This window comes from Sus scrofa, chromosome 16, assembly GCF_054392235.1.
Source record: "Sus scrofa isolate SSC_HxYL_T2T_F1_AM1 chromosome 16, Sscrofa_HxYL_maternal_Yorkshire_Landrace_v2.0, whole genome shotgun sequence".
NCBI lineage: Eukaryota > Metazoa > Chordata > Mammalia > Artiodactyla > Suidae > Sus > Sus scrofa.
This window is the reverse complement of record NC_139398.1, coordinates 66,369,691-66,387,198: the sequence shown is the minus strand read 5'-3', so window position 1 is coordinate 66,387,198 and position 17,508 is coordinate 66,369,691. Positions and strand designations below refer to the sequence as shown.

Here is a 17,508-nt window from a genome sequence, read left to right as displayed (position 1 = left end):
GGGTCACAAGTGTTAGTAAAAGATGAAAAAAGTAAAGAGCGGTAGAGGTTGTAATAGCATGTACAGAGTGCTATAGGAACAGAGAAGGAAACAAGAAACTACCTCTGGGGGCTTTTTATATTTTCATCATTTTTAAGCTGAGATTGCTTCAGGGGTTTCCTAAGGCACAGAGAATAGCATTACAGGTAGAAGAAATAGCTGTTCAACAAATAAAGGTATGAAACAACATCTCTAATTTCAGAAAACTGAAGATTTTGAAATGACTTATAGGGCTTGTGAAGAGCAGTAACAGTAAACTGAATCTGAAGAGAGAGTTTGGAGCAAAATCATGAAGAGCTCCAGCTAGGGAAATCTTTTCTTGCAAAAGACACTTAGAAAGACCTATGAACAAACTGAGCAACTGTGATTGAAGGCCGAAGGATAGGGATGACAAGAGAACCTTATCCATCTAGTTTCTGCCTTATCACCTTTAGGGAATGAAGCAATTCTAGTGAGTCTTGAGTCTTTTAGGAATATATTTTGAAAAATCACACTAAAAGATGAGAAGCAATGGAATAATTGATATAAAGCAAATCAATATAAGCAAAAATTTAACAAAATATGTTAAATTACTGAACAAATTTAAAGGATTGAATAAATTATTCAATTTATTTTCAGTAAAAATACTCTGAAGGCATAGTGGAAAATGGATTTAGGAAAAGATAAGAATGCAGACAGAAGAGACTAGTTTGGCCATTTGGCAGTCCAAGGAGGAAATACAGATGTGCACTGAGCCAATGGCAGTGGGAATGTAGAGCAGCTAAGATACAGTTCAAAGATGCAAAGGGGTCAAGTTATAGGCAAAATAGGATGTGGTACTCTGGAAGAAGGGGATGTATCTGCTATACATGGATTAGTGGTAGGGGTAACAGAAAATAGGAGTGGGAGGTATTTCAATTTTGATGAGCACTTTTATTCAGGTAACTGGGTTGTCCATGTTGGGGTCAAGACAAGTGTTCATGTATGTTTATGTAATCAAAAAGGATTATTTTGTTTATCAAAGCTTTACAAGGAAAATATAAGACTAACATGACTTTTACTTTAGTAGGAATTTCTTTCCCTCATCATTATTCAAAAAGTGGCCTTGTGGTTATAAGTTTATAATCATAGCTTTGATTTATTCAGTTTTCACTGATTAGACATAGCCCTGTGTATGAGGCTAGAACAAAGATGGCAAAATAATTATGTTTTCTCTTCTCAAGTAAGGTACTGGTGGAAGAGAGCTAAGTTTATTGATTTGCTAGGTGATTAACCTATGTTATGTCTCAATACTATATAATTCAGCATAATAGTTACTATTCTAGTATCTGTAGATAAACTATTTGAATGAAGATCTCAACTTTTCCATGTAAATGTTAGACCTTGGCAGGTTTATGACTCTGAGAATAGTTTAAGTAATCCTTTAATACTTGAATTTTTTTTAGAATTTTGTAAAATATGTGGATCCAAAGTAAAATCTACAAGAGAAGGTATATTTAAGGAAATCTAGCTTCTATCACTGTTTCTTCTTTTTCTCACCAGGAATCATTTAAATTTCAGGGTTTATTCCCCCCCCCAACCCCCCACATACACACACACATTGTAGAAGTAGACAGAATTTCCTTTCTTTTTCTTAGATAAAAACAAAACAGTAGGTGATTTCCAAGAAGAATTATTGATAGTAAATGCCAAGAGCCTGTCCCTCCATGGAATTAGCCAGTAAACTGGCAAGGATTATCAGAACCAAATTTTTTAGATTCAGGAAACTAATCAAGAGTTTATAGCAACAAGGTGAGCAATTAATCAAGGAAAATCAGCTAAATCTTGGCATTTCGGGAAATCTCTGATAAATTACCAGCTGATCACTAAGCTAGTGGGATGGAGATTTCAGTGGCCAAACAAAACAAGGAACACAGACCTTACAAAATTAGTTAAGAAGACTCATTACAAATTGGGGCAATAACAACAATAAGCAGCAACATTATAATTCTCAAAGTGTTCAATTTTCAACAAAAAAATTACAAAACATGCAGAAAACAAAGTATGACCCAGACATAAAAAAAAAAAGAAATGAATAAACTGTCCAGGAGGAAGTCCAGATGTTAGACTTGCTAGACAAGAACTTTAAACCAACAATTTAAAATATCCTCAAAGAGCTAATGGAAACCATGAAAGTAAAGCCATGCATAGAGAATCAACAAAGAGACATTATTTAGAAGGAACCAAATAGAAACTCTGCAGTCGAAGAGTACAATAACAAGTGATTAGGGATTTAACAGGAGATTTGCCCAATTGGGATTATTTAGGCTAAAGAACAGAAAAGAGGAGAATGAAGAAAAATGAACAGGGCTTAAGGTACCTACTGGACACTGTCAAACCTAGCAGCATATGCCTAATAGGAATCTTAGAAAGAGGAAAGAGAAAGGGGCAAGAGTATATTTGAAAAAAAAAAAAAAAAAAAAAGGTAGGCCAATATCCTTGATAGACACAGATGCAAAAACCCTCAGCAAAATTTTAGCAAAAGGAATTCAATACATTATAAGGAACATACAAAATGATTAAGTGGGATTTATTCCAGGAATGCAAGAATGGTCTACATCTGCAAATTGGTCACTATGATACACCATATAAGCAAAATGAAGGATAAAAATGTTATGATCATCTCAATAGATGCTGAAAGTCATTTAACAAAAGTCAATATCTTTCATGATTTAAAATGCTCAAAAAGCTAGGTATAGAAGGAATATATCTTATCATAATAAAGGCCATATATGACAAGTTCACAACTAATATACTCAAGAGTGAAAAGCTAAAAGCTTTTCCTCTAAGATCAGAAGCAAGACAAGGATGCCCACTTTTATTTAACATAGTATTGGAATTCCTAGCCAAAGCAATTAGTCAGGAAGAAGAAATAAAATGCATTCAAATTGGAAAGGAAGAAGTAAAACTGTTACTACTTGCAGATGATATAATATTATACATAGAAAACCCTAAAGACTCAAAAAAAAAAAAGTTTGAATAAACAAATCCAGCAAAGTTGCAGGGCACAACAAATCAGTATACAAAAATCTGTTGTTTCTCAATACGAACAATGAACTATCAGGAAGAGCAATTAAGAAAATAGTTCCATTTACAATTGCATCAAAAAGAACTGAAATGCCCAGAAATAAATGTAACCAAGGAGGTGAAAGATCTATATATTGAAAATACAAGACACTAATGAAAGAATTTGAAGAAGACACAAATGAAAGGATACTTCCTGCTCATGGATGGGTAGAATTAACATTGTTAAAATGTCCATACTACCCGAAGCAATCTACAGATTCAGTACAATCGCTATCAAAATACCAATGGCATTTTTCACAGAAACAGAGGAAAAAACAATTCTCCAAACTGTAGGGAACCACAAAAGACCCTGAATAAACACAGAAAACTTGAGAAAGAAAAAACGCTGGAGGTATCATATTTCCTGATTTCAAAAAATATTGCAAAGTAATGGTAATCAAAACAGCATGGTATTGGCATAAATCAATGGAACGGAATAGAGAGCCCAGAAATATAACCATGAATAGATGGTCACTTAATTACTGACAAAAGAGTCAAGAAGAAAGGACTCTTCAATACGTACTGTTGGGAAAATTGGACAGCCACATGCAAAAGAATGAAACTGGACCACTGTCTTAAGCCATACAAAGAAATTAACTCCAAGTGAATTAAAGACTTGTATTTAAGATCTGAAACCATAAAAATCCTAGAAGAAAACATAGGGAGTAACCTCCTTGACACAGGTCTTGGTGATGACGAACATCTGACACCAAAAAGCAAAAATAAACAAATGGCACTACATCACAGTAAAAAGCTTCTGCACTGAAAATATAACCATCAACAAAGTGAAAAGGCACCCTACTGAATGGGAGAAAATATTTGCAAATCATATGTCTGATAAGGAGCTAATATCCAAAATATATAAAGAACTCATACAATTCAATAGCAAAAACAAACAAACAATCTGATTTAAAAATGGGCAGAAAATCTGAATAGACATTTTTCTAAGGAAGACATAACAGATGGCCAACAGGTAATTGAAAAAAAAGATGCTCTACATGAGCATCTTTAATTACAAGGGAAATTTAAATCAAAACCACAGTGAGATACCTGACCTTGGTGAGAAACTTGATTACTACATATCTGAGGACACTGTAAAATGATAAAAATGTCAATCAATCGAGACGGTAAAACAATTCTAAACATATATGTACCTAATAAGAGAGCCTGTTCTGAGTGGCTCCCAAAGCCATACTAAGCTGAGGGTGTGTCAGGGCCTGTCAGTTTCCCAAAGGAAAGGATGGCAGTCAGCACCTAGACGCTGACTGGAAGCCAGATCCTCAGGCAGCAACTGGGAAAGTATGCAGTTAGCACCCTTCCAAGGAGAAACCAGGAAAAGGGCTTTTTTCTTGCCTGCTCCCCTCTGCACTGGGACTGGGTATATTGCTGTGCTCCTGTGCTTGTTAGTAACTACTTCCTTGTTCGCTGCAGTCCTGTGGCACTTGTGAATGCAAGCCCCATTGGCTATCAGAGCCAGACATTCTAGGCACCCATCCCTTGGTTGGTAGCAGCAACAGCTGTGCCACCCATTGTATGTACAGGCTCCTTCCAGGGAGATACTAGTGACTTGGAGTGAACTAGAGGGAATGGGCCGAGGAGGTGTCCACAGGCTTCCCCTGTCTGCAGAAGGATGACAGTCAGCCCCTAGATGCATGCTAAACTACAAGGCTAACCCTCAAGCAGCAGATATTAATACATGCAAATACAACGAAAAAAGAAGCTGTCTTAACAGGCTACATTCTGTATGATTTCATCTGTCTAAGATTCTGGAAATGTTAAAATTAAGGGAAAAAAAATCAGTGGTTGCTAGGGGTTTGAAGGAGGACCACGGATGGTGGAAAGGAGGACTATGTAGACGGTGAAACTATTCTATATGACGCTGCTGTAGTAGGTAGGTATCTGACATGCATTTGTCAAAACCCACAGAACTGTATAACACAGGTGCAATAGATTAAAGGATCCTGCATTGCCACAGCTGCAGCATAGGTTGCAGCTGCAGCTTGGATTCAATCCCTGGCCTGGGAATTTGTATGTGCCACAGGCGTGGCTACTAAAAAACAAACATAGAACTGTATAACACAGAGTAATCTCTAATATAAACTATAGAAAATTTAATAATAAGGTATCAATATTGATCCATCAGTTGTAACAAAGGTATCACACTAATGCAAAGTTTTAAAATAGGGGAAACTGGCATGGGGGGGGAACAGGTAAATGCAAACTGTGTTCTCTGCTCTATTTTTATGTAAACCTACAATGGCTCTAATGAGACAAAAAGTTTATTAATTCCAAAAATAGAAATTATTATGTAATTTCCATCATAAAAAAAGGAAAGGGCCCCCTTTGTTGATTGGAAAGCGAGGGGAAAAGAAGCAAAAGGTTAAAAGACAAAAGAACCATAATCAGTGGATTCAGAACTTTCTCTCGACTCCCCCATCTCTGACAACAAAAGTTATTTATTAAAGACTATACTCACTGCACTGACAGAAGGGGGCCCCCTTAGACTAGAAACCGTATTAAAAACATTGTGGATTTTGATGACATAAATAGACTAAAGCTATGGAAAACTATTATGTGAAAAAAGCAAAACAAGACTACATCATTAACCTGAAGCTCTCCCCTCCCCAAAATTGAAGTATAGCACAACACCCTAAACTGGGAAAATTGATCTAGAACACTCAAAACTATTAGATTTTATAAATAAAGAAAAATCCTTTAGTACTCAAGCAGAAAATATCAAATAACTTACAGAGGCGAGGGAATTATGCTGCCTACAGACTTCCCCAAAAGAGCATTCAGAAGAAAGCATTAATTATTCAGTTTTTTTTTTAACTCTAAGAGAAAAAAGTGTGAACCAAGGGTTTTATTTTCATTAAATCTATCCTTTAGGCATAAAGCTTCAGGAAGACAGTTTTAAACATGCTAAAATTTAGGTATTTTTATTCCCATGAACCTTCCTTGAGGAATCCAACAAAAGATGACTGAGGAAACTTGGGCAAAAGGAATAAAGGATTGAAAAAAATAACTGAATACTTGAGGATAACCAGAGCCAGATTTCTCCCTTTTGGACAAAGGAGTAAAAATGAATGGGGCGGGGAGAGGCTGAATTAATGAAGAGGAAGGGTCAAAATGAACCCTGTGGAGTTGAAGTGGAATTGGAGTTATCAATATAAACTCACGGATTTGGGGAGATAGATTTTAAAAATGAAATATCCAGATACACAAGTACATATGCCCACACATATATCCACATACACATACAGATATACAGAGACATACAGATACACATACTTACATAGAAGTATGTGTACGTATATTTCCTAGCTCTATCTGCTGAGCCCTGGAGGCACCAGCATCTCAGTAGCAATGAGCACATCTTGCACATTTGGCATCCAGATCTTGGTTTCTTAGTATTATTCTCCACTGAATGAACCATTTCTTTGAGATCTGGTTACTTTCAAGGTTAGGTTGAGAATGAATGAGATAAACCCTAAATGTTTTGTCCAAAAAAGTAAGAAAGTGCTCAAAGAATGATGGGGGGCATGTCAAAATGACATGGGAGCCAGTTCAAAGTGGCTCCCACTGTCCAAATCCAGGATTATCCAAGCATCTAAATAAATAATAGTTACGGTTTATAACATACTCAGTAAATTAAGAAACTCTGAGCCCATAACGCTTTTTTGGTTTTTGTTTGTTTGTTTGCTTTTTAGGGCTGCACCAGACCTATGGAGGTTCCCAGGCCAGGGTCTAAGCAGAGCTACAGCTACCAGGTCACACCAAAGCCACAGCCACGCCAGATGCAAGTCGTGTCTGTGACCTACACCACAGCTCAGGGCAAGGCCTGTATCCTTAACCCACTGAACAAGGCCAGGGATGGAACCGGTGTCTTCATGGATCCTAGTCAGGATCATTAACCGCTGAGCCAGACGGGAACTCCCAAGTCCATACGTTTTAAATAAATTAATAAATATGTGAATGAGGAAATGATGAAGGGAAAGCTTTTCCTCACAGTAGAATCCCATTTAATAAATGTACAAAGAATGACCGAATTTTAAAATCTCTTATTTGGCAATTATCATACTAATAATTGATTTGGGAAAGAACCTGCAAAAGAAGGAGGCTAAAACCTTGGGCTAAAAGTATGATGAGTAAAGAAAATTTACATAGTCTTCTAGTATCTCTCCACAAACCCATAATAATTACACCAGGAAAGCTAGTCCTACAATGGAAACATTAAAAGACATCACCCTCGTCAAAACCCAGCATTAACGTCGTCAGTAAAGCTACGAACCCTCTCCAGTCAGGCCCCAACAAGGGTCCTCCTACCTGGTGGCGTTCCGGCCAAAAGAATGTGACTGAGTTCGGTTCAGAAGGAAAGCACATTTTCTTCTTTGGTGAACGGAGAGTACGCCACCAGCCCGGGGCACTTGCTCTCCTCAATGGCCCTCGGCGGGAAGGCTTCGCGGGCTCGGTCCCGGGAGTTCTCGCGTGCGCAGAGGTTCTGCGCCCACGACCTCAGCCCGCAGCGCCGGGCGCAGTGTCTCTGCACGCGGCACGCGGCACGCCCATCGCCATCTTGACTCGAGGTGTCTGTGCGCCGCGCTTCTGCTGCAGCTCGGGGAGCTCAAGGGTCCGAGCCGCGGGTTTGCCCCGGGAACTCTAATCCTATGTGCTAGGTTGCAAGGCCAGGCATCGGCACACTGCCGCCTACAGGCAAGTGATACTAGACTAAGCCCCAAAGAAGAGGTTAGACCACCTAGATTCCGTCGTATTTTCCCCCGGGACCCGGGTGGGGTTTGCCAGTGACGAATCCCTCCTCGGCTCCTCATTTTTAAGGGGCACTAAGCCACAGTCCAGCGTCTGTAACTGCCCCCTGCTGAGTTTGGGTGTCTGCCATAATCCCCGGTAGAGGAGCAGAACCTCACGCACCCCAGCCGCCTTCAGATGTGTTCCATCGTCACCACGCCACAGCCCCGACTGTTGGCGTCCCTGAGTAAGCACCGCTTGGAGTTTGATAGATTCTAACCTTTTGCAGACTATTTAAGGTGCATGGCCGAAATACTAGCAAGGGAATATTAAGGGGCCCAGGAAGGCAGAAACCAAGTGACACTGGAAAGAGCCTGTTTTACCCCTCTTGGCACTTGCTCGGCCAGATGAGGCTGGCTGGCTTCAGTTTGACGAGTTGCTTTCTCCAGAAGCCTGTCTGCCCTTTTCTCTAATTAGGCCGCTTTAGTTGCTGTAAAAGCCACATGAGATATTGGCCAGTGCACAGACCCCCTCCCAGGTCAGATAATCCAGGGCAATTCCGTTGTCTAGGACTATACTGGCTAGTGAGTCAACAGATTTTGGTATGCGATTTATCTGGTCTGCTTCACATGTCAAATTTTTTCTAATAGTTTGAAGTCAAGGCCAGTCTCATTGGCCACTGTCACCACTGTGACTGTTACCTTTATTATAGAGGCAGTGTTAATACAGTTTATAGTTATGCAGTGTTACACAGTTTTTCCAGCCAGGGTCCCTAGCACCCCTATGAGTTTAGTGACTCCTGTGATTTGTAGTTCTGTGGCTCGTTGGGGATATTGTGGTTTATTCCTATAGGTGAGTAATGGTCTGATTATAAACTCTAAGTTTGGATCTGGACCCACAATTGTTATAGTAACCTAGCCCCTCACCTTGGTGCTGTCTAAGCATTGGGATGCCCAGCCCTTTGTTGAGTTGGTGGCTTACCCAAAAACATATATCCTCTGTAAGCACACTGGCCTTGTGTCATTGGCTTGAGCCCTGGAAGTGTCGGTGCTCTGAATTTCCATCCATGTAAATGTATCTAGGGTCCTGCTGGGACACCCAGGTACCACTCAGCCGTGTTTTCCCTTATTGGTCTGCCTGAGTCCCATATTGTTGGTGTTTTGGGTCCATAAGTGTTACAAGTGGGACAGCTGCGGCTTCAACTTGTTTACAGTTATATCGCTGCTGGGAGGAGGATGGTATTTAGTGATTCCTCCTTGGTTATTGGGGTTCCTCTTAAATCTGTCGGGTGGACCTTTCCTCTTTCAGGTTGGGCATGATAGATCCAACAATCACAGAAGTTCCATCCCTCCTGAATATCTCTGGTCATATTATAGAAGGTTGTTTGCCACTCGGGCGACAGTGGGGAGGTACATTTTAATTCCGGAGATGGGAAGTATACATTTGACATATAAGGCCCTCATTTTGCAAGGGATAATGTGTCCTAATAGGGGGTGGGGAGGGGGGACGGGGGAGACTCAGTACAATGACAGCAGTTACCAGGGTATCTTGTGGGCTGTACGCTTTCCAGGGTTTTGAGTAGACCCAGTCCCCTGGTTGGAAGTGGGGTGGGGGAGGGGAAGGCTAGTGGGTGTGGGCAGCACCTGGTTACCATGTGAATTGAGAGCTTTCATGATTTCTCCTTCCTGCAGGGCATATTTGATTTTCTTTTCAAGCAGGTTAAGATATCCTTCTCTTGGGCTTGGGGAGTGGGTCTCCCATATCTGAGTTCAAATGCATTTCTCTTTAATTTATCCCTTGGTTGGGACACCTAAGTTGGAGTAAACGGCCCTTGTGTCGACTCAGAATTTGACAGGCTTTCCCCAGCCTGTCATTCTTCATCTATTTGGACTTCTGCCTTCGAGGGCAGTGGCTGGGATCTGCCATTTCCATCCCCCTTTGGAAGCAGTGAGGGCATTATCCCTTCCAGTGTCCTTCTTGTTTATATATGGCGCACTGATTGGGTCCTTGTTTCTTTGGCTTGCTATCCCCTGGTGGGGGCAGCGGTCACTCACTGGGTTTGAGAGTCTCCAGGGTGGTTAGTCCAGATTCCTGTGCCAACTGGTGAACATTAGAGGACAACAGCCAGTAGGTGGGCTTGCCTCCTCAGTTATTAAACACCCAGTAGGCACCCTTGACAGGTAGGGGTATTTGGTTCTACTTCCAGTTTCAGAGGTTTACACCTAACGCCAGGGCACTTTGGGAAGTGACATATGACCTCAAGATTGCATTCCCTTCTGATGACTCAGGGTCAGTGATTGTAGATTCAGATGCGTTTCCTGAGGCTCTAGAGTTACCAAAGAAGGGCTTTCCATTGGCTCCTGAATGATTTCCTTTATCTTAATTCTTTCCTGCTGCCTGGATTCCCTATAGGATCATATTTGTCTAATCGGTGAGCCTCTGACTTTCACCCCCTTCTCCGTTGTCTCACTGGTCCCAGTTGGGTTCATTATCTGGGACCACTTGTTTCCCAGGTCTGAAATAGCATGAGGACTCTACTCATTTTGTCTGCTTCCTCTCTGGCTTTTGCAAAGATTGCAGGCTTTTCTTCCCCTGTTAGGAGTACACTGAAGATGCTCTGGATATCTGCCCAGGTGGGGTCATGGGTCTGAAAGAATCCCCTAATCAGATTCAGGAGCCACTTCGCCATCTTCCCTCAACCCCTTACCATGACTTTTTTTTTTTTTTTTTTCAACTACCCACGGGGCGGTTGGAGTGATTTGCTGTTGGGTAAATACCACAACTTTTGACCCAAATAAGATTTCTGGTTTGGGAAATTTGGAACCAGCACCAAACTGTTAATGGAGATTCTCTTCAATAACTGGCCCATACTCTTCAGAATGCCAAGATCAGGAGTTGCAAGTACAGGTGGAGGAATTGATGCTGAGGAAAGGAGGTGAAGAGACATGTCACAGGTGAATACAGCTTGTGAATGGAATTTTCTTTTGCAATAGAAAACATCAGTAGGACAATTGGAAAAATTTGAGTGTGAGCTTTGATTAGCTGGTAGTGTTTTTGTCAGGATTATTTTCTTGAATTTGATCACTGTGCTGCCATTGGTTTTCAAGAACTGCCCAGTGGTAATTTAGGGGCAAAGGGTGTCATGTCTGTGCCTCAAATGATTCAGAAAAACTTCTATACATTGAAACGGGAGTGATTAAGCAAATGTTAACTGTTAACATTTGTAGGATCTTGGGAAAAGAGTCTACAGATTTTTTTGTTTTATATTCTTGAAACATTTTGGTAAGTCTGAAATTATGTTAAAATTAGAAGTCTTAAAATGTCATTATTTGCAGATGATATGACAGTATGTGTAAAGTCTAAAATACTTTGTAGATGAAGTATTAAAATTGGATACTGAATCAGTTTTTAAAAACCAATTATTCCAGGTAAAAACAAATAGAAATGAAAAATTTTAAATTATGCTATTTACAGTAGCTTAAGTTTTGTTATATGCCTAGGAATAAAGTCAACAGAAAGATGTAAAAGACCTCTATTCTGAAAATTATAAAATGTCATGGAGATAAATATCTAAATACATGGTGGACTATCTCATAATAAAGACATCACTTCCCTCCAAATTGGTCTAAAGATTCAATACAATTCCAATAAAATTTCTTGCAAGCTATTTTTTTTTCTGAAACATGACAAGTTGATTCTAAAATTTATATGGAAATACAGAAAGCCAAAAAATACCCAAGAAAATCTTGAAGAAGGTGGATAACTTATACTAACAGATAGAGAGGCCTGTTATAATTAATTCAGTGTGATATAAATGCAAACATAGAGACATATATCAAAAAAGGGGACTAAAAGTCCACATTTGCTCATCTGATTGGTGACCAAAGAATGTTGATAAATGCAGAGGGGAAGGGTAGTCTTTTTGAAAAATAATGCTGGCTCAGTTTGCACAACATGGGGAAAAAAATAAATCTTGATCCCTATCGCCACCAATATCAATTCGAAATGTATGTAAATGTAAGGCAAGGTAATTTTCTTTTAGAATCCAGTCTTAGACCGAGACATTTTGCCCCCACATCTAGTATTCTTTTTAATAACAGTACTTCCTGTGAGCCTCGAGAGATGCCTTATGCAAAAAAAGTCAAGAAAAAGTCAACAAAGAGTCTTAAAAAGAAGCACAGGAAAAGAATAACTCAAAAGAGAAAAAGAATGGTGAATTTAAAACCTAAAAAAAGTGACTTATTCTAGGTGAACAGCCCTTTGAAATAGTGTGTTTTTCCTAGCTGGTAACAATGGTTTCTTTACCCTGAATAATCTGTTATTTACATTTCCTCTCGATTCTGATTGTGAATCTCTCTCTCTGAAAAATAACTTCATTTTGGTTCTGGGCGTTAAAGAGGAGAGAGTGGTCTGAGCTGTTTTTACTATGCAGACTGTCCACAAAATTGGGGGACATATGATAAACTTATATTGGTTTTTTGTTTTGTTTTGTTTTTACATCTGTAACACATGGAAGTTCACAGGCTAAGGGTCTACTGGGCGCTTCAGTTGAGGCGTAAGCCACAGCCAAGGCAACACGGGATCTGAGTTGCATCTGCAGCCTACACCACAGCTTGTGGCAACACCAGATCCTTAACCAACTGAGTCAGGCCAGGGATTGAACCTGCATCCTCAGAGATAACATCAGGTCCTTAACCCACTAAACTACAATGGGAACTCCTAAATGTATGTTTAAGCAGTGGATTAGTTACATTTTAAAATAATATGTTCCATAAAACTTCAGATAAAATATTCTAAATGTAAAGCAATGGGTATAATTGCTAACTTGCTAGGGAAAATAATATTTACTGTACTTTTTTTAGATTAATAATTGAACCTATTGGCTTAAATTTAGAGGTACCTCGCCTGAAAAGGTATCAAGATGATAAAGATATTGAGCATGATATTTGGCAAAGTAACCAATAACTAAGTTGATTACAAGTTTCTTGACTTTGTAGATACCTTGTACAGTAAAATAAAGTTTCCAGTATTTATTAGCACTTTTCTCTCTCAAGTATAGCATACAAATGATTTAAGATTGCATTGGTTTATATTAATACCTCTCTTATTGATGGTTTTCTTGGTTCTTTTTCTTGCTTATTTACCATAGAAGGAGGGTATCATCCATGGTGACTGTAAATATTTGTTAAAACCAGTTCCACAGTGTAGCTTTGGTAGGTAGTTATTCCTGGAAATCCAGCATCTGTTGCTCCAGCTCTCCAATCAATTTTGTGATCCACTTAATACTCTGTAACACTTGACTTCCTACATAGATTAGTTAGAGTGGATTCAGTTCTCCATAACTGAACTCCCAGCACAGTTATTCTTTTAGAACAAAAGTACTCTAGGTCATTTGGATTCAAATAATAACTTCTTAGGCTGAACTTTGAAAAAGAGTCATCAAAAAGAGAATAATTCTCACAATGTACTTTAATTAAATTTTGTGTCATTGTTTATATAGTAGAACATTTGAGGGTAGTGAGTACATTTGGCATTTGGGGTAAAGCTACAAGATCATGAGCTATGTCTGCTGCAAAGTCCCTCCCACACAACACTTCTACTCCAGTGGGAACTCCAGGCCCTAGACTCGTAACGTTTTTTTAACTCTCCATCATGAAAGTCTTTAATTTTTTCCCATAACTAACTTAGATTCTGTTATCCATAATTAATCCCTCTCTTAATCTCTCCTCCTCTGAATTCCCCTGGAAAAACCCCAAACCTTGGTTAAACCACACTCAGTTTAAGTTAAACTCTCCCTTGACTCCAGTACTTCTCTGCTGTGGCTGCACATTAGAATCACTTGGGTATCTTTAACAGTCTTCTGGGGAGTTCTCATCGTGGCTCAGTGGTAGCGAGCCCGACTTGTATCCATGAGGACATGGGTTTGATCTCTGGCCTTGCTCAGTGAGTTAAGGATCCAGCGTTGACTTGAGCTGTGGTATAGGTACAGATACAGCTTGGATCCTGAGTTGCTATGGCTCTGGCGTAGGCCAGCAACTGTAGTTCCGATTAGACCCCCAGCCTGGGAACTTCCATATGCTGTGGGATGTGGCTCTGAAAAGCAAAAAAAAAAAAAAAAAAAGCCTACTGGACTCCTCCTCCCCCAGGTGATTCTAATAGCAGTCAGAGTGGTGAATCACTGGTCTAATTTATGTCTGTGCCCAAATAGCTTAATGTCGCAAAAGAAAACCACCCAATCATCTTGACTCTCTCACTTTCATTTTATGACCAGCAAGTGCTTATTTTCAATTCTTCAAGATCACTTTCACTTCGCTCTCCTTTACCTCTTCTCCTCCTTAATCTCAGCTGATGACCTTTATATTTTATTGAGAAAACAATAATTAGTATTTGTTTCATGGTTATGTGCTACATACTAATGCTCGACATGCACTCAAGTATAAACTTATGTAGTTCTCTCAACTCTTTAAAGGAGATGCTACAAAATAGCTCCATCTTCAAGATGAGGGAACTGAGAAAGAGTCACACAGCTGGTACTTGAAGAAATTTGCCTTTGAACCCAATCAGGCTGATTCCAGAATCCAGCTGTCACCCACCTCATACTACCCCTCCCATGGTATGCTGAAACAATCAACAGAGAAAAGAACTACTTCTGTTTCCTTCTGTCACATTTACCTATTAATCAGAACCTGTACTCCTGTCTTCTGCAGTCCCCTTTTTTTTCAAGTGACTGTGTACCACCATCTAAAGACATGATTCCTTCCTTCTTTCCCTCTCCCTTAAGTATGATCGCTTTGACTCCTCATGCCTGGGTCTTTCCCATCAAGTTACAAACATGCTTTAACATCTACTCTTGCATCAGTTCAGGTCTTCCAAGAAGCAAATTCTAAGACAGAACTAGATGTGAAAAATATGTATGGGAACATTTTCCTCACAAACCACCTGTGAGAGAAGATGGGAAGAAGGTTGGAAGAGCCATTAGCTCATGGTGTAGATTTGACCCCTATAAGGTGAGAGGGGAAGAAGGAAGGAGGGAGGGACAAAGAAAGGTCTTGGACCTTGAACTGCCCCTCCAAGAAAGTTTCGGCAGTGCCGTGGAGGAGTCCTTAGGCCATAGTTGCTGGTCAGAGGAGTCCTGTGTCATGGAGGGATTTGCCTACCTTGTCCTTGCTGCCATTCCTGGTCACTGGCGCGGAGCAGCCCATGGAAGTGTAGTCTTGGTATGATTGTGGAGGAAAGATTTTCAGAACACATCACCCAGGACCATAGTCAGTTATGTTCTTCACAGTAAGAGATTTGAAAGGCACATTTCCATCATCATTCTCTTTTAACGTCTTCATTCTATGGTCTCCTCCATCTACCACTCTATTTATCCCCTCTTCTTTCCAGTAAAATGCTTTAAAAGAATTGCTTATCCTCACTGTTCTATTTCCTTATTTTATATATTTTACATTCCCTCCTTAACTGACTCCAACCAAGTTTTGTCTTTCCTCTCCACTGTCTCAATGGGCATTTCCCCATTCTTCCACAGTAATAGACCATTTAGTTGGACATATATGTCCATGCAGAATAAAGCCTGGAAATTTCCTAAATTTCCTTGCAATTTAATAAGGCCATGGAATCAGGTATTGGCCGGAGGAATGTAAGCAGAAGCAGTGTGTCTACTTCCCAGTTATGCCCTCTTCTTCCCCTGTCTCCCTGCTGGCTGGCATGGGAGTGTGGTAGTAAGCCATCTTGGATCATGCACTAAATACTTATAAACCTGAGAGATAGTGGAATAGCAAGGAAGAAGGAGCTTGCATCCCTGCTAAATTTATAGAGCTGCAAAGACAACTAGAACTTTATGTGATAAGAAATAGGTTTCCAACTTGTTTTGGTAAGTATTTCATATCTCTAGCTTTGGCTGTCTACTTATGTCTATCTATGCACCCATCCACTTTATAAGCAAGTCCTGCTGACACCTCCTCTGAAATATATCTTGGATTTGACTGCTTTACCCCACCACTTTGACCCAGTGTACTTTCATTTTCTCTGGATTCTGAAACAGCCTTGAACGGGTCTTGTTGCTTCTATTTTTGACCTATAAAGTTTATTTTCCAATGAGAATAAATTTTGTAAAAAATTCTGTCACCTCCCACTTAAAATTCTCTGGTGACTTTTGTCAGTGTCCTCTGTCAAAAGACTACTGGCAACATGCCTACGGCAGAACGAGTTGAGTTTAGTGCTTATGACCATACGTGAGGGTCATGGAGCGTCTCCGTAAGAGGGTGTTAGAAGGGACTTTGTTATAGGATCTGGGCTTGTGTTGGTGATTCCGTATAGTATTTTATGATTTTATATATTAATAAATATTATTGAAAAGGATGGAAGATTAGAATGAAGCTAAAGTTGAAATTGATTAAAAAAAAAGGAGCAGACACTCATAGTAGTCATGATAGGAAGATATCTGGTCATTTTTTGTGAGTTATGCTATGTTCATGTTTTTATGTGTTTCAGCATGTTTGCAGAGTGGTTTTGGTTTTGTTTTGATCCATCAGTGCCACAAATTAGCCTTGTCTGGTGTTAATGTTCTGAGAAATTGTTGCTGTTCAACAGGAGAACCCCACAGCCTAGCTGTGAGTGCCAGGCCTGCTCTGATAGCCAGGGGCTGCTTGTCTCTTTCTTACTTCCCAGTCCACTTGGAGTAAAATTCAAATTCCTTACGATGGTCTTCAAGGTCCTACACCATCTAGTTCCCCCCTAATTTCCAAAGTTATCCTCTACCACATAGTCATTAACAGCCATAAAACTGCTCCTTTTTTTTTTTTTTTTTTTTTTTTTTTTTTTTTTTAAGTTTCTTGGATGCTCTAAGCTTGTTCTTCCCTCAGGACTTTTATATTTGAATTTACTTCTTCCTGGAACACTATTTTCCCAAGTGTTCTTTCTTAAATATTACCTCCTCAGGGAGCCCTTCCCTCTGGCTCCCCTTTTCTACACCCCTCCCCCAAGGCACTCTTTATATCATTTCTCTGTTTTCTCTCCTTTATTAAACCTTAGAGAGAACCTGTTGATTTTCTGCCTTCCCCGGTAGGCTACAAGATCCATGAGAGAAGGAATCTGGTCTATGTGTCATTCACCAGAATATATCCCCAGTGCCTGTCACACCATTTTTCACAAGAAGGGCTCTTGATAAATGTTTGTGGAGTAAAGGAGCACTCAACCTCTAGGCGTGGGTAGAGGGTAGGTCAACAATTGCAGCACAGGGGGCAGATGTGCACTGGAATTCTTAGGGAAGAGATACACCCAAATTGCTGGAGCCTTTTTGACAAAACACAAGTGCTTATGAGGAATCAGTTGTCTCCTGTGAGGCCATGTGTTTGCTGTGTTCTTGATTTCATCAAGATCAAGGTTGTTCAAGAGGCACACTTTGCTCTAGCAATTTGCTTTCTCCAAGAACATCTACCACTTATACTTTGTGAAACAAGAGGACCTGAGTGGATTAGTTTGCTCTCACCCAATACAAAGCCTCCTTATTGGCCCCAAAATGTTAGACACCTTCATTTTCAATACATCCACTGGGGGTCACAGCTTAAATGTCTACAGGGACTAGGCAGGCATCTTAAATGAGTGAAGAAAACTGGGTTCATTTTATTCTGGCAGCTT

At 39.9% G+C, this 17,508-nt stretch overlaps 1 protein-coding gene across 5 annotated transcripts in view; it reads left to right on the top strand.

The window, feature by feature from the left end:
- The first annotated feature begins 7,609 nt into the window (after positions 1–7,609).
- The window catches only part of DOCK2 (dedicator of cytokinesis 2), a 425,062-nt gene continuing 415,163 nt past the window's right edge, over positions 7,610–17,508 (top strand). For 2 of the 5 annotated variants that reach the window (XM_085001782.1, XM_085001781.1), the window contains exon 1: positions 7,663–7,836. The gene's annotated coding sequence lies outside the window, so the exon portion shown is untranslated. Of the gene's footprint in view, positions 7,837–10,747; positions 10,824–17,508 lie in introns of all 5 variants that reach the window. The other 3 variants (XM_085001780.1, XM_085001779.1, XM_085001778.1) reach the window with 3 other exon arrangements.